This window comes from Chlorocebus sabaeus, chromosome 22 (assembly GCF_047675955.1).
Source record: "Chlorocebus sabaeus isolate Y175 chromosome 22, mChlSab1.0.hap1, whole genome shotgun sequence".
Taxonomy (NCBI): Eukaryota; Metazoa; Chordata; class Mammalia; order Primates; family Cercopithecidae; genus Chlorocebus; species Chlorocebus sabaeus.
This window is the reverse complement of record NC_132925.1, coordinates 93,604,963-93,632,903: the sequence shown is the minus strand read 5'-3', so window position 1 is coordinate 93,632,903 and position 27,941 is coordinate 93,604,963. Positions and strand designations below refer to the sequence as shown.

Genomic DNA, 27,941 nt, shown 5'->3' with positions numbered 1-27,941 from the left:
GGTCTTGACTCTTTATCCAATTTGCCAGTCTGTGTCTTTTAATTGGAGCATTTAGCCAATTTACATTTAAGGTTAGTATTGTTATGTGTGAACTTGATCCTGTCCTTATGATGTTAGCTGTTTATTTTGCTTGTTAGTTGATGCAGTTTCTTCCTAGCATCAATAGTCTTTACATTTTGGCATGTTTTTGCTGTGGCTGCTACCAGTTGTTCCTTTCCATGTTTAGTGTTTCCTACAGGCGCTCTTGTAGGGCAGGCCTGGTGGCGACAAAATCTCTCAGCATTTGCTTGTCTGTAAAGGATTTTATTTCTCCTTCACTTATGAAACTTAGTTTGTCTGGATATGAAATTCTGGGTTGAAAATTCTTTTCTTTAAGAATGTTGAATATTGGCCCCCACTCTCGTCTGGCTTCTAGAGTTTCTGCTGAGAGATCCTCTGTTAGTATGATGGGCTTCCCTTTGTGGGTAACCCTACTTTTCTCTCTGGCTGCCCTTAACATATTTTCCTTCATTTCAACTTTGGTGAATCTGATTATTATGTGTCTTGGAGTTGCTCTTCTTGAGAAGTATCTTTGTGGTGTTCTCTGTATTTCCTGAATTTGAATGTTGGCCTGCCTTGCTAGGTTGGGGAAGTTCTCCTGGATAATATCCTGCAGAGTGTTTTCCGACTTGGTTCCATTCTCTCTGTCACTTCAGGTACACAATCAGACATAGATTTGGTCTTTTCACAGAGTCCCATATTTCTTGGAGGCTTTGTTCATTTCCTTTTACTCTTTTTTCTCTAAACTTCTCTTCTCACTCATTTCATTCATTTGATTTTCAATCACTGATACCCTTTCTTCCAGTTGATCGAGTCAGTTACTGAAGCCTGTGCATTTTTCACGTAGTTCTCGTGGGATGACTCTCCCTTTAACACCTGCAGAGCCCATAGACCCTGGCTGTAATCAGGTTCAACCTCATATTCAACTGCTGGGCCTTGTCTTCTCACCACACACTCTCTCCAAATCAGCGATGGTGGGGAACTGAGAAGCCAGAAGCCATTGTGGAAGAACTCCAAGAAAAAAAATCTCCAGGTTATCACTTCTACAGGCTGAGCAAGATTTGAGGCTGGGAAGAGGTGGATCCCAGAATTAGAAGAAGGTAGGTGAAACCAGTGTTTCTTCTGCTGTGTTAGAGTCACATGTGAAGCTTGAAGGACAATTGACTCCTAGGCCCACCCCCAGATATTCTGATGTGCTTGATCTAGGGTGCAGCCTGGGCATTGGAATTTTAATAGGTAAAAAAATCTGAGAAGTAGAATCCCTGGCCTAAAGCAATGGTTCTCAAGTTTGAATATCCATCAGAATGCACAGAGGGCTTGTTAAAACAGATTTCTGGACTTGTCTCTGGAGATTACGGTCAGTAAGTCTGGATTGGGGCCTGAGAATTTACTTTTTTCTTTTTTTTAAGAAAATGTCTTGCTCTGTCACTCAGGCTGGAGTGCAGTAGCATGATCATGGCTCACTGCAGCCTCAACCTTCTGGGCTCAAGTGATCCTCCCACTTCAGTCTCCTGAGTAGCTGGGACCACAGGTGCATGCCACCACACCTGGCTAATTAAAAAAATATATATATATATATATATGTGTGTGTGTGTGTGTATAGTAGAAATGGGTGTCTTGTCATGTTGCCTAGGTTGGTCTCAAAGTGACCCTCTTGCCCCAGCCTCCCAAAGTGCTGGGATTACATGTGTGACCTGTGATCCCACCATGCCTGACCTAGATTTGCATTTCTAGTAAGTTTTGAGAATCACTGGTCTACAGGAATTCTCTGAAATGTAATTTGTTTATATTTTTAAGTACACAAAATATAAGGTGAAGAGTTAAGTTTGCCTACCCCTGGCCCCTTATTTCCCCCATTTCTCTTCCCAAAAGGAACAACAGTATCAGATTCTCATGTCACTTTGAACATAGAACACACACACACACACACACTTTTTTTTACACAGGTGAGTGAATACAATACACATTGTCTTCCATTGCTTTTGTCACTGAACCTCATACCCAGGAGATTCTTCTCCACCAGCAAGCACATGGGAATAAGCATTTAGGCAGTGACTGTAGCCTCTCGATGTGGTGGAAACAGAGAAGTATCAATAAGGTGCACACCTGAAGATTCTAACCTTGAGTTTGTCTAAGGCTCTGATTCCTTAATTTGATACCCCCTCCTGTGTCAGCCCCATGACTTGGCCTGCTGGTTCCTTCTCACGTATTTGCCTTTCGTGACCTGCACACGTCATCCATGGCATCCAGTTTTGACCCAGACCTGTTTCTGGTTCTCCTTTCCTGATGCAAACTCAACATTCCAGAAATCTTATGCTCTGATTTAACCAAGACAGGGCAGGGCCCAGGCATCTCAACTGCATGGACCCTGGTGGTCACTGACGCAAACCTTTTAGGTTCAGTGGCTACATGAATAGGTTAATTTGGTGGTGCCGTGATCACAGAGATGTCCCTGTTGCCTAATTCTGGGGCACACTGTCTGCATGACAAAAGAGGTTGCTTCTGATCCCAGGCTATTTCCAGAACACCAAAGTCAGATTGGTTAGTGTCTCACAAATGGGCAAAAGTGGTTTTGGGAGATGTAAGAGGGTCTTAGGCAGTAGCACCGCAGGTCCCTCAGCATCACCTCATTTCCCCCACCCTGACCCCTGTACCCCACTCCTCCTGTCTTGTCTTTCCCCAGCCTCTCTTTCCACCTCCCCTCCTCACTCCATACTTCTATCAAGGTGGTCATTTTTCCTCCTGCATCTCCGCCATTTTTGCCTGCCTGGCCGCTGGCCTCTCCCAGGCACTCTCTCACCTCCCATTCTACAAACTCCAACATGACAAACCAAGGGGAAAGGGGCCCAGAGTTCTTCGCCCCCTCTGTCCCTTCTCTCTGTCCTGCTCATCTATCCCACTGTGCTTCATCATGTCCCAAAGCGAAAGAGGGCATTGGGCACATCTGTGTGAGATCCCTCACCATGGATCATCCAAGAGGCCACCTCTTCCCTGAAGACTTCCCATCCTCCATGGCAGGAAGTCATCAAAGAAAGACTGATGTCACACCTCTGAGGTTTTTAAGCTTCTTGGGTGGGGTAGGGGGAGACCTGTGTTGAAACCTCATTGTATAAATTGGGTACTTTTGACAGCAAATAACAAAGCAATGGACTCAAAATAGCTTTAAAAAGAAAAAGAAAAGAAATCATTATTTTCTCACAAATCTAGATATTAGCTCTGGTTTGAAATTACTCTTTAACATTCTCTTGTCATAATTCTTGATGATTTCACTATTCACATGTTTCTATTTGTCTTTACAGCCTAACATACAGCCTCAGAACTCAGGGGCTTGAAATCACAGTGACATTTTTTCCCATGATTCTGTGAGTTAGATGAATGGTCCAAGGTGCTCTCACTCCCACATCTGGGGTTAGGGCCAGCAGTCAACTGTCAATTCACCTTTATGTGGCTGCTCATCCTCCAATTGGCTAGATAGACATGACATCTCACGTCTATCTCAGGCCAGTTACAAGAGTACAAAATAAAAGCTGTGAAGCATTTTAAAGCATAACGTCAGAAATCACATGATGCTGCTTTTGCAAGTAAGTCACAAAGCCAAGCCGTATTCAAGGAGTCAGGAAATAGAAACTACTTTTTTGGAAGAGCTACAAAGTCACATTGTAAAAGGCTGTGCGTACTAGGCTTGGGGGAGCTTGAGTCCATATTTTACCTTCTACCACAATGCACAAATTTCCTCTAGTTCCGAAGCCAAGTAGTCCCTTGAACTTCATCCCTCTAGTAGTCTTGTCTTCCCCACACCTTGGTCACCCATGCCCATGATCATAGCTCCTGAATCTTACTATCACTCATATCTGTAGCTCTTCATACTCCCTGCTGCCAGCATCCAGCCTCTGACCACCACCTCCTACATTTACTACTCATTGACTCCAACACCTCAACTCTAACAGTTCTTTGACCCCAGTGGGACCTCCAATCCATTGATATTTTAATTTTCCACTGACCTTCAGTCTCCTCATGCCCTCACTTCCCATCACCTTAAAAACCCATGAGCCCTCATTACAGTCTCTCCCTTAAGCACACCCTCAATTCCTTTGCATTTTTCTGATCTTATCATGCCCACTTGGCAAAAGTCTGGTCCTGGTTAGATCCAGCTCCCCACTTGCATCTGTGAAGTTGAATACAGCCGGAGAAAATCACACAACCACGGTGACTAGGGTGACTCTAAATGATGATAGCTGTATCCAAAGCATCCTTAATGCCCATCAACTGCATTCCCCTCTTTTAGACATTATTTCGCACCTTTTGCCTTTTCCTTAAACCTCCAACACCACCTGTTATCCTCATTCTTAGCTGATGATCTTGTTTCCTATTTCACTGAGAAAATGAAAGCCATCAGAAGAAACTTTCTACAAGCCCCCACCTCCCACCTCCCCTGCTACCTGTCACTTTTTTCCTGGACATATCTCCTCTGCCTCCCACCTGTTACATGACTGGATTCTCCATGTTCCTGTCTAAACCCATCCCTTCCACTTGTGCAGGATCCCAACCTCTCTCACTCACTCAAGGACATTACTCTAGTGATTTTCTCTTATCTTGTCAGTTTTTCCTGCTCTATTGCATTATTCCTATCTGAGTTATTTAATTTAGCAGCTTCATCTGGGACCCAGATTCCTTCTGTCTTTCTGCTGTGACATGTTCAGACCAGTTCTGCTTAGGGATATGGCTGCTGGTGTCACACCGAGGTATGAGGACATCTAACAGAGAAAAGGGCTGCTTCTCCTTTTTTCCAATTTATAGAAATAAGGAGCCCTGATGTTCTGTGAGAAAACAGCCACTTGTGAGGCAGATCCTCTGGGGAGACCAGGAGACAGCCCCTCCACCTTTCCTCCCTGGGCAAGCAGAGGGTAATATATGCTGCAGGGCAATGTGGATGATATAGGGAAGCCCCTTCCTTCAGGTCTTCTGGCACAGGGAAGTGCTTAGCAGAAAGCAGACACTGGGGGGCAGGATTTGAGAGTGTATGAATGAACCAAGAGCACAGTATCCCCTCCCAATGTCCCTCCCTGTCCCCAAACACACAAGTTTCTGGGGTGGTTCCTGCTGACAGAGAGCCCGAGAGCATGGCCATTGAACCTGAAAAGGCTGGTGGCAAGGGCTGACAGCTAGAACCTGGTAGGTCTGTAATCTAAGTACTCGCAAGAATGGGGCAGTGGCTCATTGTGGTTTGAACCTGGAAGGTGGGTAGGCAGGAATGAAGAACTAATAATGATCCTTTGTACTCCAAACCTAAGCTGCAGACAGTCACAGGTATGTTCCTGTCACTTATATCCAGTCTGAGTGCTCATGCTGGTATTTGTTCCCTTACACCTCATCCATCACACACCTATTAAGCATGTATTCTCTCTGTCAAGCATGGAGTGGTTAAGAGTCCTAAAAATTGAATTAGGTAGGGCCTGGAGGTAGTGTTATGCAAGGTGAAGTATGTGAACCAGCAGCAACTGCGTCACCTGGGAGCTTGTTGGAAATGAAGGTTCTCAGGCCCCATTGAAGGTTAGACCCAGGAATCTGTGTTTTAACAAGTCCTCCAGGTGCTTCTTGTTTATGCTAGAGTTTGAGAATCAGTACTGGACCCTGGTGTTCAAAGTGATGGCAAGACCTGAGAACTTACCAAAAATGCAGACTCTCAGGCCCCACCACAGGCTTACTGGGTGGGAGTCTGCATTTTTATCAGATTCCCAAGAGATTTATTTGCACACGACAGTGTGAGACACCCTGTCTAGAGGATCACGGTCTAGTGGGATAGAAGTCTGTGTGGGGTTCAAGAGAGACACAAAGGAAGTTAGCTGGCATCGAAAACACTTTGCGGAGATGTTTACCCTGGGGCTAGAGAAATGAGTTGGAGTCTACCAGAGGACCAAGAGGGCCAGAGATGAATGAACGGTGCCACAGAACAACCCAGCACATCCCAGCACATTTCAGCTTGTAGATGTTCAGTAACCATTTTTTGGTTGGTTATGGGCCGTAGGGAGCAGGCTCACTAGGCTGCCCCAATAGATGGCTACTTCTGAGACCCAACCTGCAGCTTCACTTCATAGGAATAGCCAGAATCTGGGAGTCAGACACCTGACTTCAGATCTAGTTCCAGCACTGAGTTGGTGAAGCTGTGGAGGAAAAGTCATGCCTGCCTATTGCTGATGGGAAGGTAAATTGGGTCCCACTCCATGGAGGGCTGTTTGGCAATAGCTATCAGAATTTGAAGCGTATGCATGTTTTGTTCCAGCAATTTCACTTTTATGCATTTATCTTACAAATATTTACAGATATGGCAGAAGATACAGATTACAAGGATGTTCACTGCAATGTAAGGGACTGATTAAGTCCCCCTGGAATACTATGCAACTTTATGTGTTGACATGAAATGCCCCCCAGGTTGGGGTGCCAAGTGAATGAGCAAGAACCTTGTGCCATATACACACTGCACACATTGGGTGAGCTGTGAAGGCACCTGTGTCTCTGGAAGAATAATTGGTGTGCCTGAGGAAGAAGAAGAATCTAAAAGTTTAGAAAACGTATCTGAAGGAATAATCGAGGAAAATTTCTCCAGTCTTGATAGTGATCTAGAAGTCCAAATACAAGAAGCTCAAAGAACACCTGGAAAATTCATCACAAAAAGATCATCATCTAGGCACATAGTCATCAAGTTATCTAAAGTCAAGATGAAGGAAAGATTCTTAAGAGCTGTGAGGCAACAGCCTCAGCTTTTCCTTTATAGGTAATCTACAAGGAAAACCTATCAGATTAACAGCAGAATTCTCAGCAGAAACCCTGCAAGTTAGAAGATATTGGGGTCCTATCTTTTGCCCCCTTAAAATAATTATCACCCAAGAGTTTTGGATCCAGTCCAACTAAGCTTCATTAATAAAGGAAGATAAAGTATTTTTCAGGTAAACTAATGCTGAGAGAATTCACCACTACCAAGCCAGCACTACAAGAACTGCTAAAAGAAATCCTAAATTGTGAAATAAAACCTCAAAATATACCAAAATAGAACCTACTTAAAGCAAAAATCTCACAGGACCTATAAAACAATAATACAATGAAAAAAAGTTATTCAGGCAACAACTAGCATGATGAATAGAACAGTATCTCACATCTCAATACTAACATTGAGTGTAAATGGCCTAGATGCTTCACTTAAAAGAAACAGAATGGCAGATAGATAAAAATCCACCAACAAAGTATCTGCTGTCTTCAAGAGACTCACCTAACATATAAGGAGTCTCATAAACTTAAGGTAAAGTGAGGGAGAGGGAAGATATTCCATGCAAATAGAAACCAAAAGCAAGCAGGAGTAGTTATTCTTATATTAGTCAAAACAGACTTAAAACCAACAACAGTTAAAAAAGACAAAGAGGAACATTATGTAATGATAAAAGTATTAGTCCAACAGGAAAATATCACAATCCTAAATATATATGCATCTAACACTGGAGCTCCCAAATTTATAAGACAATTACTACTAGACCTGAGAAATGAGATTGATGGCAACACAATAGTCATAGGGGAAGTCAGTACTCTTCTGACAGTACTAAATAGGTCATCAAGACAGAAAGTCAACAAAGAAACAATAGACTTAAACTATACCCTAGAACAAATGGACCTAACAGATGTTTACAGAACATTCTATCCAACAACTACAGAGTATACATTCCTTTCATCAGCTCATGGAACATTCTCCAAGATGGACTATATGATAGGCCGCAAAACAAGTTTCAATAAATTTAAGAAAATTGAAATTGTATTAAGTACTCTGTCAGACCACAGTGGAATACAACTGGAAATTAACTCTAAAAGTTAAAAGGAACTGCTGAAACTATACAAATACATGGAAATTAAATAATCTTCTCCCATATGATCCTTGGGTTAACAATAAAATCATGAGGGAAATTTAGCAATTCTTTGAACTGAATGACAATAGTGACACAACTGATCAAAATCTCTGGGATACAGCAAAAGTGGTGCTAAGAGGAAAGTTCATAGCATTAACCCCCTACATCAAAAAGTCTGAAAGAGCACAAATAGGTCACACCTCAAGGAACCAGAGAAACAAGAACAAACCAAACCTGAACCAAGCAGAAGGAAAGAAATAATAAAGATCAGAGCAGAACTAAATAAAATTGAAACAAAAAAATACAAAAGCTAAATGAAACAAAAAGTTGGTTCTTTGAAAAGATAAACAAAATTGGTAGACCATTAGCAACATTAACCAAGAAAAGAAGAGAGAAGTTCGAAATAAGCTCAATTAGAAATGAAATGGGAGATATTACAAACGATGCCACAGAAATACAAAAGATTATTCAAGGCCACTATGAGCAACCTTATGTGTACAAACTAGAAAACCTAGAGGAGATGGATAAATTCCTAGAAATATACCACCCTCCTAGGTTAAACCAGGAAGAAATAGAAACTCTGAACAGACCAATAACAAGCAGCAAGACTGAAATGGTAATTTTAAAAATTGCCAACAACAACAAAAAAAAGTCCAGGACTAGATGGATTGACAGCTTGAATTCTATCAGGCATTCAAAGAAGAATTGGCACCAATCCTACTGAAACTATTCCAAAAGATAGAGAAAGAGGGAATCCTCCCTAAATCATTCTATGAAGCCAGTATTACCCTAATAGCAAAATCAGGAAATGACATAATGAACAAAGAAAACTACTGATCAATATCCCTCATGAATGCGGATGCAAAAATCCTCAACAAAACACTAGGTAACCGAATTCTACAGCATATCAAAAAGGTAATGCACCATAATCAAGTAGGTTTCATACCAGCGAGGCAAGGCTGATTTAACATATGTAAGTCAATAAATGTTATATATCACATAAAGAGAATTAAAAACAAAAATCATAGAATCATCTCAATGGATGCAGAAAAAGTATTTGACAAAATCCAGCATGCATTTATGATTAAAACCCTTAGCAAAATCAGCATAGAAGGGACATACCATAAGGTAATCAAAGCCATCTATGACAAACCCACAGCTAACATTATACTGAAAAGGGAAAAGTTGAAAGCATTTCCTCTGAGAACTGGAACAAGACAAGGATGCCCACTTTCACACTTCTATTTGACATATTACTGAAAGCTCTAGCCAGAGCAATCAGACAAGGGAAAGAAATAAAGGGCATCCGAATTGGTAATAAAGAAGTCAAACTGTCACTGTTTGCCCATGATATGATCATGTACCCAGAAAACTCTAAAGACTCATCCAAAAAGCTCCTAGATCTGATAAATGAATTCAGTAAAGTTTTGGGATACAAAATCAATGTACAAAAATCAGTAGCACTGCTATACACCAACAGCAACCAAGCTGAGAATCAAATCAAAACCTCAACCCCTTTTATAACAGCTGCAAAAAATAATATTATAAAATACTTAGGAATATACCTAACCAAAGAGGTGAAAGATCTGTATGGGGAAAACTACCAAACACTGCTGAAAGAAATCATAGATGACACAAATAGAAACACATTCCATGCTCATCGACAGGTAGAATCAATATTATGAAAATGACCATACTGCCTAAAGCAATCTATAAATTCAATGCAATTCTCATCAAAATGTCATCATCATTCTTCACAGAACTAGAAAAAAACAATCCATATGGATTCATACAATTCATACAATTCATATGGAGCCAAAAAAGAGCCCACATAACCAAAGCAAGACTAAACAAAAAGAAGAAATCTGGAGGCATCACATTACCCAACTTCAAACTATACTACGAGGCTATAGTTACCAAAACAGCATGGTACTGGTATAAAAATAGGCACATAGACCAACGGAATAGAATAGAGAACCCAGAAATAAAACCAAATATTTACAACCAACTGATCTTTGACAAAGCAAACAAAAACATAAAGTGGGGAAAGGACACCCTTTTCAACAGATGGTGCTGGGATAATGTCAAACCACATGTAGAAGAATGAAACTGAATCCTCATCTCTCACCTTAGACAAAAATCATCTCAAGATGGATAAAAGACTTAATTAAATCTAAGACCTGAAACCATAAAAAGTCTAGAAGATAACATCAGAAGAACTCTCCTAGACATTGACCTAAGCAAAGGGTTCATGTCCAAGAACCCAAAAACAAATGCAACAAAAACAAAGATAAATAGGTGGGACTTAATTAAACTAGAAGGCTTCTGCATAGCAAAAGAAAATAATCAGCAGAGTGAACAGACAACCCACAGAGTGGGAGAAAATCTTTGCAAACTATGCATATGACAAAATGGTGAATATCCAGAATTTACAAGGAACTCAAATCAGCAAGAAAAGACCAAATAATCCCATCAAAAAGTGAGCTAAGGACATGAACAGACAATTCTCAAAAGAAGGTACGTGAGTGGACAACAAACATATGAAAGAATGCTCAACATCACTAATTATCAGGGAGATGCAAATCAAAACCACAATGCAATACCACCTTACTCCTGCAAGAATGGCCATAATTAAAAAATCAAAAAATAATAGATAATAATAATAGATGTTGGCAGGGATGTGGTGAAAAGGGACACTTTTACGCTGCTGGTGGGCATGTAAACTAGTACAACTGCTATAGAAAACGGTATGGAGATTCCTTAAAGAACCAAAAGTAGAACTACCATTTGATTCAGCAATCCCACTACTGGGTATCTACCCAGAGGAAAGGAAGTCATTATAATGAAAAAGCCACCTGCACATGCATCTTTACAACAGCACAATTCACAACTGCAAAAATAAGGAACCAAAGTAAATGTCTGTCAACTAATGAGTAGATAAAGAAAATCTAGTATACATACACCATGGAATTCTACTCAGCCACAAAAAGGAACAAAATAATGGCATGCCCAGCAACCTGGATGGAGTTGGAGACCATTATTCCAAGTGAAGTAACTCAGGGGTGGAAAACCAAACATCCTACGGTCTCACCTATAAGTGGGAGCTATGCTATGAAGATATAAAGACATCGAAATGACATAATGAACTCTGGGGACTTAGACAGAAGGGTGGGAAAGAGACAAGGGATTAAAGAATACACACTGGGTGCAGTGTATACTACTCAGGTGATGGGGTACCAAAATCTCAGAAATCACACCTAAAGAACTTATCCATGTAACCAAACACCACCTGTTCCCCAATAACTATTGAAATAATAAAATAAAATGAGGCACATAAAGAGTTTGACAAATAATGTAAACTCAACAAACGCTGTTATTGTGGTTACCTAAACTCTGTTAGACTCAGACTACCCACCTTCGCCTTAGTGATATTAAGTTCACAGCTTGAACTTGACCACAGAGAGTTTTTACACCAAGGAAATTGGAAATTGATGCTATTATATCAGGCGTGTTATGCCTGTTTTGATTTTTCCCCCAGTAAGCTGGTTGTTAAACACTTACCAGCACACCACTGCAAAGTACCTATAGGCCATGAATGTACAGGGAAGATGTTTGCATTTTTTCATCTTAAGTCTTCAAGGACAGATGGATCTGACCACAGCGACAAATATTGTATCTGAGTTTATATAAAATCTTTGGTTTCAGCAGAAATAGCTTTTACTTGAATATCTACTCTTCCCACTAGTAACCGGGGCCTGATTCCCTAGTTGTAGGGGTATTCCTGCAGATGCAAGATGCACTCCTCACATGCCCCCTGCAGCCCAGTCCTGCTTCACAAAGAGAGGTCCTGGCCTTGCCCATCAGCCTTCTCGGCTGGGCTATGGTTCAAGACACACAAACAGTTCAAACCACACGGCTCTGCCTTCAGTTGAAGCATCTTGAACCCAATTTGCACTTCCCTTTTCTAGACTTTTAGTCTTATTCCTATCTTCCTTTTCCCTCTGTGGGTTATTTTGGGGGGTGGGTTGGAGTAGGGCTATTTTGTTTTGCTTAAGCCTTTATTTTTGAGCTTGCTCTCCTCCAAGCACCCCTGGCAGGTTTCCAGTCATTGAAATGCACATTCACTTCTTCCAAAGGATCATCTTGTGTTCTTTTGCCCCTTGCAAACCAGACCTACCCAAGACCACTGAAGACAAAGAAGGGGGTGGGTCCATGAAGGAGTGTGTCAGGGCCCCTGACTGACCACCACCCTGCCCTTAGCTCTGCCTGCCTTTCCTCCTCCCATATGCCCCCTAGTCCCTCCCTAGCCCCTCTCTTGCCACTACTGTCCACACAATTTCCTACAGGCTTCCTCCACACAAACTGGCATTTTCCCTGAAAGATTTCCCCTGAGGCCTGGGTAGGAGCCCTGAAGGTCAGATAGGCAGGGCTCCAGGCTGTCCCACTCTCTAGGACAGTAAGTTGTGATGCTTTCCATGTCGAAGGGCCCATGTCTGAATTCCTGTTTCAGAGCAGTGAGTCAGAGGAAGCAGGACCGTGTATCATGCCACACCACCAATCCATATCAACACAGCAGCCACAGACTGTGGTACACCTAGGGCATTCCTGGATGGCCATGGTGGAGGTGGGGAGATGGGAGTTTCATGGGGATAGATGAACTTCTAGCTAGACTGGGCAAGTGATGGGTCCAGTATGATAATCTGGAGAAGTTAGAGGGGCTGACAGGCAGCCTGGTTGCATTACTTTCTCTTATTTAATTTGTCACCCTCTTGCTGCTGCCTTGCCTCTGAAGCCACCAAACAGGAAGCCCTAGGTTTCTTCTTGAAGGGTACTGCCAGGCTGGTAAAGAACTCAGGAGAAAAACCTCCAGAGTCCCTTACTCTTTCAGGGCCCCGCCCCACAGATCTGGTGCCCTAGGTCCTGGGCTCTAACCTCAGACATCACGCATGGCCAGGCATGCTGTGCTCCTCACCTTGTTCAAGCAACAGGCAATGGCAGCATCTTGCCACAGGCAGCAAGTCCTCCAGCACACCAGACCTGGCACAGCCCTCAGATGCCAGCCATGCCACCTTGGGCATTTTTCTTTACTGCTTGTTGGAACCTCAGCTTCCCCACCTTTAAAACAGTGAGAGTAATATTTCTTTCTCAGGATTGTTGCAAGAATTAAATAAAATTCAATATGTGTCTGGCACTTGGTAAGTGTTCAGCTGATGGGAGCTATGTGGCTATTTATTTCCTCATCCTATGCCTCAATCAAACTGGTAAACATCTGTTGAGTGTCTCCTATGTGCAAGAAAACTGTCAAGAAACCCTCCATGCTAAAAAGGGGAAGGAGAGAGTGTATTAAGGAAGTGCTCTAAAAACTCCCTGTCCACGTCCAGCCCAAGTTAACACTTACAGTCTTGCATGCCAAGTTTTAAAACTCTTTTGAGGCCAAGCGCGGTGGCTCACGCCTGTAATCCTAACACTTTCAGAGGCTGAGGCGGGCGGATCATGAGGTCAGGAGTTTGAGACCAGCATGGCCAATGTGGTGAAACCCTGTTTCTATACTAAAAAGACAAAATTAGTCCGGTGTGGTGGTGGGCCCCTGTAATCCCAGCAGAGGGAGGAGAACTGCTTGAGGCCAGGATGTGGAGGTTGCAGCGAGCTGAGATCACGCCACTGCACTCCAGCCTGGGTGACAGAGCAAGACTCTGTCTTGAAAACAGACAAACAAACAAATAAAACCTCTTTTGAGTCTGGGCTTACATACTGTCTAATACACAGCATTTTGTGTCATGTCATCTGTATTACATCTTTTCTCTCCAACTAAATTGTAAACTTTTCAGCTGCTGGGCCCATGCCCAATCCTTTTTCATTTGTTTTCCACAGTACCCAGCACTGAGATGCATAGATATAAAAGGTGGTCACTGTAAGGACTTGCCGATTAAACTTGACGCTCATGTGTGTGCACGCATGTTGTGTGCATGTGTGCAGGTGTGTGTGCATGTATGCATGTGTGACTATTGATAAGCACAGTTTGACATCTTTTATTCAGAGTGACATTATCATATGTCACTTGTATAAATCTGTTTTCCCTTTTCAGCCTGCCTCAGTTTCAGGAAGCAAGAAGTCTTTTGGCTCCTGAGAAAGAAGGGAGAGAGACATTTTAGATCCCATGGCTTGCCTGAAACTTGGCCAGGGACAGTGTGCTGGTGCAGGTATGGGACATGGATAGAGGTACTAGAGGACAGTGGATGACATGAGCAGGTTCAGAAACATAAGCCCAGAGGTGTCGGTAAATAGAATCTCCATCAGGTGTGATCGGGGGTGCCAGGAGCTGGGTAGAAAGCAGCATGAGTGCCCACAGCCAGAGACAGCTCAGGGAGTCCTTTTTCAAATAAAGGAGTGCATATACAAAATAAATTAAATACTCCTGTCAGTTAATAAGAAAAAGACCAATGGCCTATTTTTTTTCTAATAGGCAAAAGACTTGATTAGGCACTTCATAGATGAGGATGTCCAAATAACTAACATGTATGTGAAAAGGTGCTCTGCATCACTAATCATTTGAGAAATGCAGTGGTTTTAATGAGACAAACCAATGAGACAGCAGTACATAACCACCAGAATGGCTAAAATGAAAAAAACGCAAAACAACATCAACAAAAAAACAAACCCTGGGCCAGGTGCGGTGGCTCACGCCTGTAATCCCAGCACTTCGGGAGGCTGAGGCAGGCAGATTACCTGAGGCCAGGAGTTCGAGACCAGCCTGGCCAACACCAACATGGTGAAATCTTATCTCTAATAAAAACACAAAAATTAGCTGGGCATGGTGGCACACGCCTGTAATCCCAGCATTATGGGAGGCCGAGGTGGGTGGATTACCTGAGGTGAGGAGTTTGAGACTATCCTGGCCAACATGGTAAAACCCTGTCTCTACTAAAAATACAAAAATTAGCCAGGAATGGTGGCACACACCTGTAATCCCAGCTACTCGGGAGACTGAGGCAGTAGAATTACTTGAGCCTGGGAGACGGAGGTTACAGTGAGCCGAGATCGCGCCACTGCACTCCAGCCTGGCGCCAGAGCAAGACTCTGTCAAAAAAAAAAAAAAAAAAAAAGCCAACCACTACAAAAAACAAACCCTGACAATAGACAATACCAATTGTTAACCAGGTTATGAGACAACGAGAACCCTCGCACGGTTCTGGTGCAAGTATAAATTGGTACAGCCACTTGCAAAACTGTTTGACTGCATGTAAAGCTACACATGTACTTTCCCTGTGACCCAGCAAGTCTACTTCCAGGTAAATACCCAAAAGAAGTGCATATAAACCCAAAAGATGTGTTCAAGAATGTTGTTAGGAACTTTATTCATAGTGGTCTCAAACTGAAAGCCCAAAATTCTTATCAATAATAAAATGGATAAATTAGTCATATGAGAGAATACTACATATAGTAATATAAAAGACCAAACTATTGCTACTACATGCTACATAACCTCATTTATAATGAATTCAATAATGGTCAAAACTGATCATTGACCCCTATGGAGGTGGGTACTGACTGGGAAGAAGCACTGCAGAACATTCTGGGGTTCTAGTAATGTCTTGACTGGTGGTTACATGGATATGTGCACATGCAAAAACTTAAGATTTAGGCATTAACGCTTTAGGCATCTTACCATTTCAATCTTTAAATCTTTGAACATTTTTTAGATAAATTGTCCATGGCGTGGTGGCACATGGCTGTAATTCCAGCTACTCGGGAATACTCAGCTACAATTGCCAGGTTATATTATAAGCACGAATTTAGTTTTGTAAGAAGGTGCCATACTCTTTTTCATAATGGCTGTATTTTTTATGTTTCCAACTGCAAAGTATGAGTGATTCATTTTCTCTGCATCCTTGCCAGTGTTTGTTTTACTATTTTTTATTTCAGCCGTTCTGATAGGTATGTAGTAACATCTCATGGTAGTTTTAATTTGCATTTCCCTAAAGACTAATAATATTGAACGTCTCTGTATGTGCCTAGTGGTTATCTGTATATCCTCTTCGGTGATGTGTCTGTGCATATCTTTGACCATTTTCTAATCGGAATTTTTGCTTTTGAGTTTTGAGAATGCTTTATATTCTAAACACAAATATTTTGTTAGATATGTTGTTTGCATTTTGAATTACTTTTTGTATAAGATGTGAGGTTTAGGCTGAGGGTCATTTTGTTTTTTGGTTTATCTATGAATGTACAGTTCCTCAAGCACAATTTTTTGAAGACTATCCTTCCCTTTAATGGCTTTGCACCTTTGTCAAAAACCAGTTAAGCATATTTGTGAGTCTAGTTCTGAGTTCTCTATTTGTTCTTTGATCAGTATGCCTATCCCTCTGCCAATATCACTCTATCTGGATTATGGTAGCTATATAAGAAGTCATGAAATCAGGTAAGTGATTCTTCTCACTTTATTATTGTTTTTCAAAATTATTTTAGCTATTCTGGGTCCTGTGACTTTCCATATAAACTTAAGAATAATAAGCTTACAAATGGCTATAGAAATTTCACTGGAATTTTGATAATATAAATTACCTTAAACCTTGGATTAATTCAGGGAGAATTGACGCTCTTACTACATCGAGTCTTCCAATCTATGGACATGGTATATCTCTATATATTTATTTAGGCCTTCTTTGATTTATTTTATCAGCATTTTGTAGTTTTCAGCATACAAGTCATGTATATACTTTGCTAGAGTTATACCTAAGTATAATCTAAAAGCTTTTTGGAGCAACTGAAAATGGCACAAAAATTTTTCATTTTGGCTTCCACATATTTCTTAGTACATGAAAATGTGATTGAGTTTTGTTTGCTGGTTTTGTTCCTATAATCTTGCTGACCTTGGGATTTTCTGTGTAGACTGCTATGTCTTTCTTAAATAATAGGGACAGTTTTATTTCCTCCTTTCCAATCTGTATTCCTTTTATTTATTTTTCTTGTCTTAAACTTAACTGGCTTAAACTTCCAGTTGAATAGGAGTGGTGAGAGTAGATGTCTTTGCTTTGTTCTTGATCTTAGAGGAAAACATTCATTCTTTCACCATCAAGTATAATGTTATCTCTAGACTCTTTGTAAATGCTGTTTATCAAGTTGAGGAATTGTCTTTCTATGTTTAGTTTGCTGAGTGTTTATCATGAATGGGTGAAATATATGTAAATATGTGTAAATATATGTAAATATATTTTTAATTGAGATGGAGTCTTGCTCTTTTGCCCACGCTGGAGTGCAGTGGCATGATCTTGGCTCACTGCAACCTCTGCTGCCCAGGTTTAAGTGATTCTCATGCCTCAGCCTCCTGAGTAGCTGGGACTACAGGTGTGTGCCACCATGCCTGGCTATTTTTTTTGTGTGTGTATTTTTAGTAGAGACAGGGTTTTGCCATGTTGGCCAGGCTGTTCTCAAACTCCTGACCTCAAGTAATCCACCTGCCTCAACCTCTCAAAGTGCTGGGATTACAGGCCTGAGCCAGTGCACCCAGCTAAAACATTTTGTTAAATCATTCTGTCACAGATATTTTATCTATGTCAATATTCAACGAACTAGTTTTTCTGAATGGTTGAATTTATAATAAAGTTGTTCATAGTATTCTATTATTATTCCTTTTAATGGCTGAAGAATCTGTAGTAATATCCCCTGTTTTATTTCTGATATTGGTGACTTACGTCTTCTCTTTTTCTCTTGTATGTCTTGCTAGAGGTTTATCACTTTTCTTGATATTTTTTAAAAACCAGCTTTTTGTTTCCTTGACTTTTTTTCTCTTGCATCCCTTGTGATGGAAGTTTCTTTGATTTTTGTCTACTGTTTTTCTGTTTTCAATTTTATTTATATTTTTTCTTTATTTTTTTCTCCTTTCTACTTATTTTGAGCTAATTTTGCTCTGCATTTTCTGGTTTCTCAAGGAAAGAACTTGGATTATTGATTTGAGACTGCTCTTTTCTAATGGAAGCATTTAGTGCTGCATATTTTCCTCTCAGAACTGCTTTAGCTGCAGCCCACATATCTTGATATATTTGTTTTCATTTAGTTCTATATATTTTGAAATTTCCTTTGAGATTTCCTCTTTGACCCATAAATTACTTAAAAGTGTTTTTAGATTTTCAAGTGTTTAGAGATTTTCCTGTTATCTTTCTGTTATTAAATTTTAGTTGGTTCCATTTTGGCTTGAGAACATACTTGGCATAATTTCAATGAAAAAACTAAAACCCTGGATATGGTTTATATCCGTGAATGTTCCATAGGTACTTGAAAAAGTTTATTTGTTGTGAAGGTATCTAAATTTTATATGAAGCCCCTTCCTGGTCAACATACCTAGAGAAGATTTTTATGACCAAACCCTGACAAACAGGAAAGTAACATCCCACAATATACAGCAAGCCTTCCTGAAAATCCCTGTTTAACATTTCTGTCTTTCCTTCCCAAACTCTTTCTCACCTACTGTCCAGTTTCTGGTCTTTTTTTCCTTCCTCACAGTCCCATATAGCCTTTCCAATCTCACTGGGGACATCCTGGTCTTTCTTCTTAGATCTCACATTGTACCCACACCCCCTCCCACTCTCTCTATCCCTGTTGTTAGAGAGAAAAAAGAGAAAATTTTTTCTCTCTAATTTTAAAATTTGCCTCTTCACCCTTCATCTCATAAGAATTTTCTCTGAGTCACCCTTCTTTGAATGCGGAGGATGTAGTAACTTTCTTTATCTTCTAGTGCTGAATTTGATCCCACCTTTGTATCTGTGGTGCAGGTGTCTTCCTGGCCATCTGCCCTGAGGTCTAAATTGTGAAAACCATCTTCTCTAATCCTTGTGTAATCTTTTGATAATATGACACAATCTTCACCTTTTTGGTACTCAGACTTATTTTGAAATCTGCTGGTGATATTCAAGGCTCTCACGGAAGGCCAAAAAAAACCAAAAAAACAAAACCCTACAGTTGATTTGTTCTGCCCAATGTTAACAGCACAGGCTTAGGAATTAAAAATACCTGTGTACAAATCTATTCTCTGCCACTTGGTAACTGTACAAACATGGTGGGTCATATAATCTTGTGTTGCCTTAATCCTCGTCTGTAAACTGGACACCTACAGAGTTGTGAGGCTACATGTGATGATGATAAAACACTTGGCATGTGCCTGCTCATCAGATGATAGTTATTCTTTTCATCTGTTCTTTCTCTTGTGTTACATTTGTTATGTATATTCTTATCGTGTGTTTGTTATTTTGTTGTTGTGCTTGCTGTTATCAAAGATGGTAATGCTATGTGTCAATGTCTCTTTCTTCTTCCTCTTTCTAGCTTTTCCTTTCCTGCTCAGCTAGCTATATGCATTTGTGAGAGCTTTGATAGTTTGTGGGCACATAGGTAGACTATATTTCCAGTCTCTCTTGCATGTGTGTGTGGTCATATCACTGAGTTCCAGACAATGGAATATAGATAGAAGTGATATGAGTGATTTCCAGGCCAGCCCATAAAGCCCTTTCATGAACATTCTTTCATACTGTCTCCTTCCTTTTGGGTGGTGCAGTTGTGTATGTTGTGATCTCAGATGCTAACTCTCGTGATATCAGAATCACAATATGAAAGGTGCTTAGGAGCCTGTATTAATGTTTACCAATCCTGATTAGCTTTACATAATCAAGGAATACACCCCTAAGTGTTTAAGTCCATTGTACATTTCAGAGTTTGTTTTTTATGTAATTTTCTTAACAAATATAGAAACTGGTACCTTGAAGTGGGATGCTGACATACAAAAACCTAAAATGTACAGCATTGATGATATAAATTGCTTTAAATATTCAGGCAGTGGGTTGCAAAGGAATGAGCTTAAGGACTGGAAAGTCGTGATTGTCTGGAGTTGGCGGTGGAGGGCAGGATGGACTGCAGAGGGACACAAAGAATCTCTGGTGGGAGGAGGTGAGAGAAATATTTTGAATCTTGATTATGGAAGCTATTTAACAGATATGTACAGCTGTCAAGATTCCTCAAATCATAAACATTAAATTGATGCAATTTATTATACATACATTTTATCACAATAAGTTGTTTAAAACAACAACAGAACCCATACATGGTAAACTCCTTGTCTTAGATCATGAGCCTAGATGCTGAGATGAAGATTCATGTGCAAGTAATTTATTAAGAAAATGTGGTCAGAAAAAAAACAGCATAGGAGTCAGAGAAGCGGGACAGAGAGGGAGGAGGCCAAGCAAGAGCGTGGTCCCAGGCACAGCCCTTAGGGTAGCCCTTATGCCATGGGTGGACCCTGGACTCAGGAGCATTAGGTTATGCCTCAGAGTGTATTCTGACACAAAACAAGGAAGTTGGAGAGATTCCTTTTGGCTTTGTGGACTAAACCACTTCAGTAGTCAGAGGGCAGGTCTTGATAGAATCATAGGTGCAAGCAGCTGGAAGCAAAGAACATGGAAACAGAAAGCGGTGCATAGGAAGGGTAAGAAGGACTCCACAGGGTCCAGCAGAACCCCACCAATATCCGTGACACTCTCCTTCTAGAAGGAGGACTCATTCTTTTCTGTAATGAAGTCACTATATGCAAGTTTTCTTCAGATTTTCTTTATTAAAGAGAAGTGTAGCATTAAAGCAGAGGTGTTCTGACATAAAATTAAACTCCTGAATCTTGGGCATGGGCCTCTGGAGCGGAATGGAAAGCCTGGAGTGAACAGAAATACTCCACCACCCACCCCTCAGGCCACCTGGTCCTATGTAACCCCTCATGCCTCCAGGAAGGCAGCAGGCAGAGTGGTTAGGGCTGGGTACTAATCTGATAGAGCTGAATTCCAGGACAAGCCTCACCATATTTTGCTTGTGTGATCTTGGGCCTGTTGCTTAACAAACTCACCTCAGTGCCTCCTCTGTGAACTGGTAAAAAGAAACGCTGTCATCTCCCAGGGTCACTGAATGGTTTGAACGAGACAGGGTACCTCAAGCCCTTAGCAGAGTGCCCAGCCCCTCTGATGATGTAAATGCAGCCCGTTCATCTACCTCCTTGCCCTGTCCTCCTGATCACTGTCCTAGTTCATGAGCCTGGGTCCATTAATGTTGTCTGGTGTTAAGGACTGAGGCACTTTTCCTCCCCCCTCCACATTGGCCCTCTGATCTTTTCCAGGGCAGGGACCTAGGCACATGTTTTTATTCATTCAGGATTTGCACTGCTCAAAACAGGTTTTGATAAGTTTTTTGTTTTTTTGTTTGTTTTGACGGAATCTCCCTCTCTCACCCAGGCTGGAGTGCAGTGGCGCTATCTCGGCTCACTGCAACCTCTGCCTCCTGGGTTCAACTGATTCTCCTGCCTCACCCTCTCGAGTAGCTGGGATTACAGGCACGCACCACCAAGCCCAGCTAATTTTTGTATTTTTAGTAGAGATGGGGTTTCAGCATGTCGGCCAGGATAGTCTTGATCTCTTGACCTCGTGATCTGCCCTACTTGGCCTCCCAAAGGGCTGGGATTACAGGCGTAACCCACTGTGCCCGGCCCAGATTTTGATAAGTTTTAAAAGTGCCCAGATGAATCTTGTGGATGGGATGCAAAACAGCACTCCATATGAAAATGGACCGTGCACCCCTCCCCACATGACCTTCTGAGAGTCCTGATCGCCACTGCAGTTTATAGAAGCCTACAAAACACTTTATTACTCAGGCGTGAACAAAGCAGAGATTACATCTTCCCACAATAAGAGACATTTCTGGTTGTTACTTGTAGGAAAAGGAGGAATTAGCTTCAATATCTATTATCTATCTATCTCTATTAGTCACCGAGCACAAAGTTTCAGTTATACAAGATGAGTAAGTCCTAGAGATGTACTGAACACCATGGTGCCTCTAGCTAACAATACTGCGTCATATACTTAAAAAGGTGCCAAGAGGGTAGATCTCGTGTTAAAGTAATACTCACAATAAAAATAGGACAGGAAACTTTTGCAGTGATAGATATGTTTATGGTATAGATTATGATGAGGGTTTCAAGGGGATATATTTCTCTCCAAACTCATCAAGTTGTATAGATTAAATATGCACAGCTTTTTGTATATTATACCTCAACAAAGTGGTTTTTAAAAAATATCCATTATTCATCCACCCCTCTTATCTCGTTTCTCTTGTCTATTGATCTATCCCATCTCTTTGCTTGCCCCAACTTCTCTCTTACATTTCCAGGGGCCCATGTGACAGTGTGAGGTACCACGGAAATAAGGACTTCACATCTTCTACTTGGGGAACATTATATGAATTTGTTTCTGTTTATTGGAAGTGCATTGTTTTTGCATTTAATTAGGAAGTATTTTCCACATCCTGGAAAAAGAAGTGTATTTTCTGAATCATTTCTAAATCATTGTTCAATTTTTTTCTTCATCATCATATTTATTGACTGAGTTTGATACTAGATTTTTGATATCCTTATAAAAAAAGGTAAACGAGCAAAATGAAACACACAGAATGGTTAGAGGAACAACAGCAACAACACAATCCCTCACGAGAATGCCCTGAAGGGATCTGAGGAATATTCTGAAGCTAATTTGAACATGCAGGTTATGTCTGTCCAGATCTCCAAAAGTAGCCACCAAGCAGGTTTTACACAGGGAAAGATTTTGTTGGAAAAGCACCTGGGAGGAAAAGTGGGTGGGAGCAGGAAGGTCTGGGAGAGCCGGCAGAACCCCAGTGAGGTAGCAGGGGAGCCAAGGGGGAGCAGACGCATCCTAGACTGCTCTGCAGCCTAAGGAAGGTTTGGCATAGCCACTTGGGGGTCCTTAAGCTAATGTCAGTGCATCTCTCGGGATTGGGCCTGCCTCAATATCCCCGTATGCTCAGTCATTGGAAGCACAATCTTGATTTCAGAGCCTGCAGAGGGGTCTTAGGCTTTCTGCAGTGGGAGGGGCATGTTCATGGCTGCACCGGTGGTTTGACCCATCCTTGGTGCCATTCTGGATGTGATGTTGCACTGATGGTAAATATCAAGGCCCAGGTCAATGCTAGACTCCGTTTGCCTGTTATCTTGAAATTACAGGAAGCCCACCACCTCCCCCAATAGCACAGCTTCCACATTCTCACTCCTGTCTCTTTTGTAGAATAGGCTATCTATCGGGGGATAATCCTTTTTTTTTTTTTTTTTGACATGGAGTCTCGCTCTGTTGCCCAGGCTGGAGTGCAGCGGCGCCATCTCAGCTCACTGCAACCTCTGCTTCCCGGGTTCAAGCAATTCTCCTGCCTCAGTCTCCCGAGTAGCTGGGATTACAGGCGTGCACCACCATGCCTGGCTAATTTTTGTATTTTTAGTAGAGACGGGGTTTCACCATGTTGACCAGGCTGGTCTGGATCTCCTGACCTCGTGATCCACATGTCTCGGCCTCCCAAAGTGCTGGGATTACCGGCGTGAGCCACCGCACCCGGCCCATAGTCCTTTTTGTAAAGGTTTCACAGGAAGGTGGCGTGCTGTCAGTGGAGGGAACACAGAAATACACAGGACCGCCAACATGCCAGAGAGGGGCCCTGCTGGTCACAAAAGTCTTTCCACTAACTTCACTAGAACACAAGTCTGGCTGGAGCCCCACATTTCTGGCCCTGGTGCCCAGGAAGGAAGGTGGGTGCATTGAAGGAAGCTTTGCACTTCTCCCTGCTGCTCTGGCAATAGTTTCCGTTCACACGCTCAAGGTTGTGGCTTGACCTATGCTCTCCTGCAAAAACTTTCTGGCCCTTTCCTATTTCTGAGGTTCTTTGTTTTTCCCCTCCCATGTTCCCATACTCCTCAGCTATCTTCTGCGTGTGTTGTTGTTGTTTTGGCTTTTTTTTTTTTTTTATCCCCCCCACCCCACCCAGAAATGTGTCTGCTTCAGTGTAATGTGGCAGTGAAAATCTGGGAGATTGGAAGAAATTCGTGTTTGGTTGGGTTTTCCCACACACCTCTGTTTGTCCTGTGAACTAAGAGCCCCAAAAGAAGCACCAAAAATTTATTTCCCATGGTAGGAAAAGCCAGGACAGAACAAGCCATTCTGGACCTTGGAGAAAGCACTTTGGGTTCTGGTTTCCTTCAGGTTTGATGCCATCCTCACATTTGGCTGAAGGGCAACAGGCAACTGTTCTTCAGACGGCAGTACCATACAGAGCACCACGTGGCTAGCCTAGCCCTGTCCAAGCTCTGGGGTGGAACCAGCTCTGCCCTTCACTCTCTGTGGCTTTTGCCAAGTCCCTCATTGAGTCTCAGCTTCCCCATCGGCAACACAGGGGTAAGGTAGCAGGGTTGCAAGAGCGTCCTGCCACCTCCTGGGCTGCAATGGATACCCCGTCAAGATGAGACAATGGACAGGGGGCAGTATGCCCTTGTAGTGCCTGTGCATGCATCAGGCCGGCACTGCTCAGAGTGCTCCTGAGGCATCCTGACCTTGAGAGATGCTAACACTTGTTATTTGAAAAGTGGTTTTTTTTCTAAGTTAAAAATAGGTTTGAGAAATGCTGGATTAGGAATGTTTTAAACAGATTCATCACTACAGGACTTCTCAGGGGCCTTTAATGCACTGTGAGTCTCCAGGAGTGTTTTCTAACAGTGTATATACTTTTATCCTAAGAGACATGAAATGCTTTGGGATAGACTCATTGGTTTAATCAATGGGTAGTTCATGAGAAGCTTCAACCTGAAAGGTCTGAGGGCTCTTGACACCCAAGAAAGCCCAGGGGAGGATCCTTGACATCTGTGAAGCATCAGATCCGAGATCTCCCAGAGTGACCACATACCCTTTCAGAGTCCACTCGGGCTCCAGATTTTATCTGGAGCTGTATTTCTATCAAGAATTTATGTGGTTGTGCTTATCCTCACATTAATTAAGCCTCGTTTTAACATTCTATAAAGCTTAGCCTTGCAATTGATGACCACTTATTGCCCTAACTGGAGCACCCCACAAAATGCCCCCTGGTTTCCCTTGTTTGTATGTGGAACACACAGTAGAGTCCCTCCCATGAAGCTCTGAGTCACTGCTGAATTCCGTGTTCCTGTCGATAATTTATCCCAAATTTGTGTTTTCTGCCGTAGAACCACCACTTGTTAAGATCCCTTTATTATGGCTTTCCTTTCACCACCATTACCAGCATTTAGCTTGTTTTATGAAGAAATGAATGTCTTTGGTTGTGTAAATCACTTCTGGGGAGTTCTAAGGCTACAGTGAGTGGTGAGGATCGAGTTGACCAGGTTCACTCACCAGGTGGAGGGCTCGCTCCCATGCATAGCCCTCATTCCCACATCCCACTCCTTTTCTCCTGAAGGGAGCTCAAAGGGTCTACACCTGGCTTCTCTCCACCCCTTTACTGGAGGTGGAGTGGCTTTTAAATCGGGCATTTTTGGAAAGAATAGCTGGGAAGCCTTAGCCCAGCTCTGCTCCTCTTCCTCTTGAAAGAGGGCTGCCTGTGGCTCAGTAGATACATTTGTCCAGTTCTGTGGTTTAATTAACAGGTTTCTTTTTTCCGTCCCTCCTCCACCCCCCATGTCTTCACTTGCTCAGACCCCAGACAATAAAGGGGGCAGGGGAGAGGGAAGGGCTTCTTTCTCTCCAGAGGATACTGAGCACCAGAAGACTAAGTAGGCAATAAATGCCACAGGAGTGTGGAAGGGAAGGTGAGTACCAAGGCCTGCTACATTAAGACATAACAACACATGATATCATGGTTAGCATTGGAGGAGCAATTCCTACAAGCCAGGAGCAGGTGAAGTGCTTCTCATAGGCTAGCTCACCCAGTTCTCACATCCCTGCAGGTACTGTCATGATCATTTACAGACCAGGGAGTTGAAACTTTCACATTGGTAATAACTCACTGGGATTGGAGCCCATTCTTTCTAAGCAGAAAGAGATACCTTTGTGGAGAAACTGAATCTTGACTGCAGGTCAGTGTATAGAGCGCCCTTGACATAAGTAACTCCATCTTGGAAAAAGACCATTCTACATTTCAAAAGGCAGTGAGGACCAGATGTTTTTGCCTTATCAAAACACTGCATTCAAGCAAATAAGGGCATAACCAAACATACTCTTCCACTATGAGCCCTCACCAGAGGACTGGCCATAAAAGAGCAGGACTTCAGCAGCTCAAAATAGCCGACTTAACAGATGCTGTCTTGCTGTCATTTGTGATAAGCATATGGCATCTGCCGCCGAAGGCTCTACGCATGTCAAATACTCTTTCTTGAAAGATGCTGATGTTGACTGGCACCTGGGGCATTCCAGAACATTATTTTTGTTCATGTTGCTCTCCCTGAACTGGTTTGTTAACTCTTTTTCCTATCCCTTTTCATTTGATGTCAAATGTTACTTTGTTTGATGTGGAATATTTAATCTATAACATTTATATATTAAGTATACTATGATGTATGGTTTGCAATACTGACTGACTTGGGGAGTGGCTTGAGCCTGTGTGCCTGTGGCTCTGACTACAGAGTAAATAGGTGGTACCAAGGGGAACTGCCTCCTTGGGAACTCCATGCAGCTCGTGGCTTTTATGACTAAAACAGCACCAGCAAAAATGTGACCTCATGGAAAGACTTGAAAACGCATAGACTTCGTTATCTCTGACCTTGTGCCCCTCATGATAGTTGAACTCAGAGCAGCAGAAAGAAAAGGGAAGACACCAGCTGCTGAGAGCTGCCCTCACCATGGTGGTGCATGGCAGGTAGAAAGCCACATGGACTCTGCTCCACCAGCCCCATAGACAGGCTCCCAGGACGGCTCACCTTCCAGGAAGTCCTGCTGACACTGTTGTTGTTGCATTGGATAGAAGTTTGCCTCCCTGTAACCTCTCCACCCTGGACTGTGTCAAACTGCCCACAGGAAATGTCACCTCTATAATAACAAAAACCAACTAGAGGACTTCTTATCTTCTCTTTTGCAGACCAGAGGCTTCCAGTTCCTCTAATGCTTCTCCACTGGTTCTGCTGGCCCTCTTGGGACTGCTGGTTGTCAAGCTCCCTCACACTGGGGTCCCAAGGATGCCCAGAGTTTCCCAGCAGCATTGGAGAGAGGCAGCACACAGTGGGACCCTAGTGGGAAGGGAGGCAGCAGGCTCAGAAGAGTTCAAAACCTCAGTCCCAAGAGTCTGGACTTTAGCTAAGACACAATAGCACATGGTTGAAGATTCTTCATCAGGGGAGGAAGAGGGGAGTGGGTGTGAGGCCAGGGATCCTGGAAAGTTGTTCTGCAGGCAGCTCTAAGGGGAGACCTGAGGAGAGAAAGGAGGCAGCTGCCTCTCAGTCAATTCAAATTACCTCTTGTGAATTTGTCTTTCTATGCCTGGCTTATTTCACTTAACATAATGACCTCCAGTTCCATCCATGTTGCTGCAAATAACATGATTTCATTCATTTATGGCTGAATAATGTTTCATTGTGCATATAGACCACATTTTCTTTATCTATTAATCCATTGATGAACACTTAGGTTGATTCCATATCTTAACTAGGGTGAACAGTGCTGCAATAAACACGGTGGTGCAGTATCCCTTTGATATACTGATTTCCTTTCCTTTGTAAAAATACCCAATAATGGGATTGCTGGAGGTACCTTTGTTCCATATTTAGCTTTTTGATAGATCTCCAGTTGTTTTGTTGAGTTGCTTGAGGTCCTTGTACATATTCTGGATATTAGTTCTTTGGTGAATGGTACATATTCTGGATATTAGTTCTTTGGTGAATGTGTCTGTTTTAATACCAACACCATGCTGTTTGGGTTACAATATAAGCTGTTACATTTTAAGATCATTTGATATGAAGCTACAGTAACCATTCACCAGTAAAGGGGTGGAGAGAAGCCAGGTGTAGACACTTTGAGCTCCCTTCAGGAGAAAAGGAGTGGGATGTGGGAATGGGGTCTATGCATGGGAGCGAGCCCTCCACCTGGTGAGTGAACCTGGTCAACTCGATCCTCACCATTCACTGTAGCCTTTCTATATGCAAACCATTCTATAGATTGTCTCCCATTCTATAGATTGTCTCTTCACTCCGTTGGTTGT

The 27,941-nt window shown here is 42.2% G+C and overlaps 1 protein-coding gene across 1 annotated transcript in view; it reads left to right on the top strand.

Annotated features, from left to right (window-relative positions):
• The first annotated feature begins 743 nt into the window (after positions 1–743).
• The window catches only part of CCR3 (C-C motif chemokine receptor 3), a 50,439-nt gene continuing 23,241 nt past the window's right edge, over positions 744–27,941 (top strand). The window contains exon 1 of the mRNA XM_007983944.3: positions 744–1,139. The gene's annotated coding sequence lies outside the window, so the exon portion shown is untranslated. The remainder of the gene's footprint in view (positions 1,140–27,941) is intronic.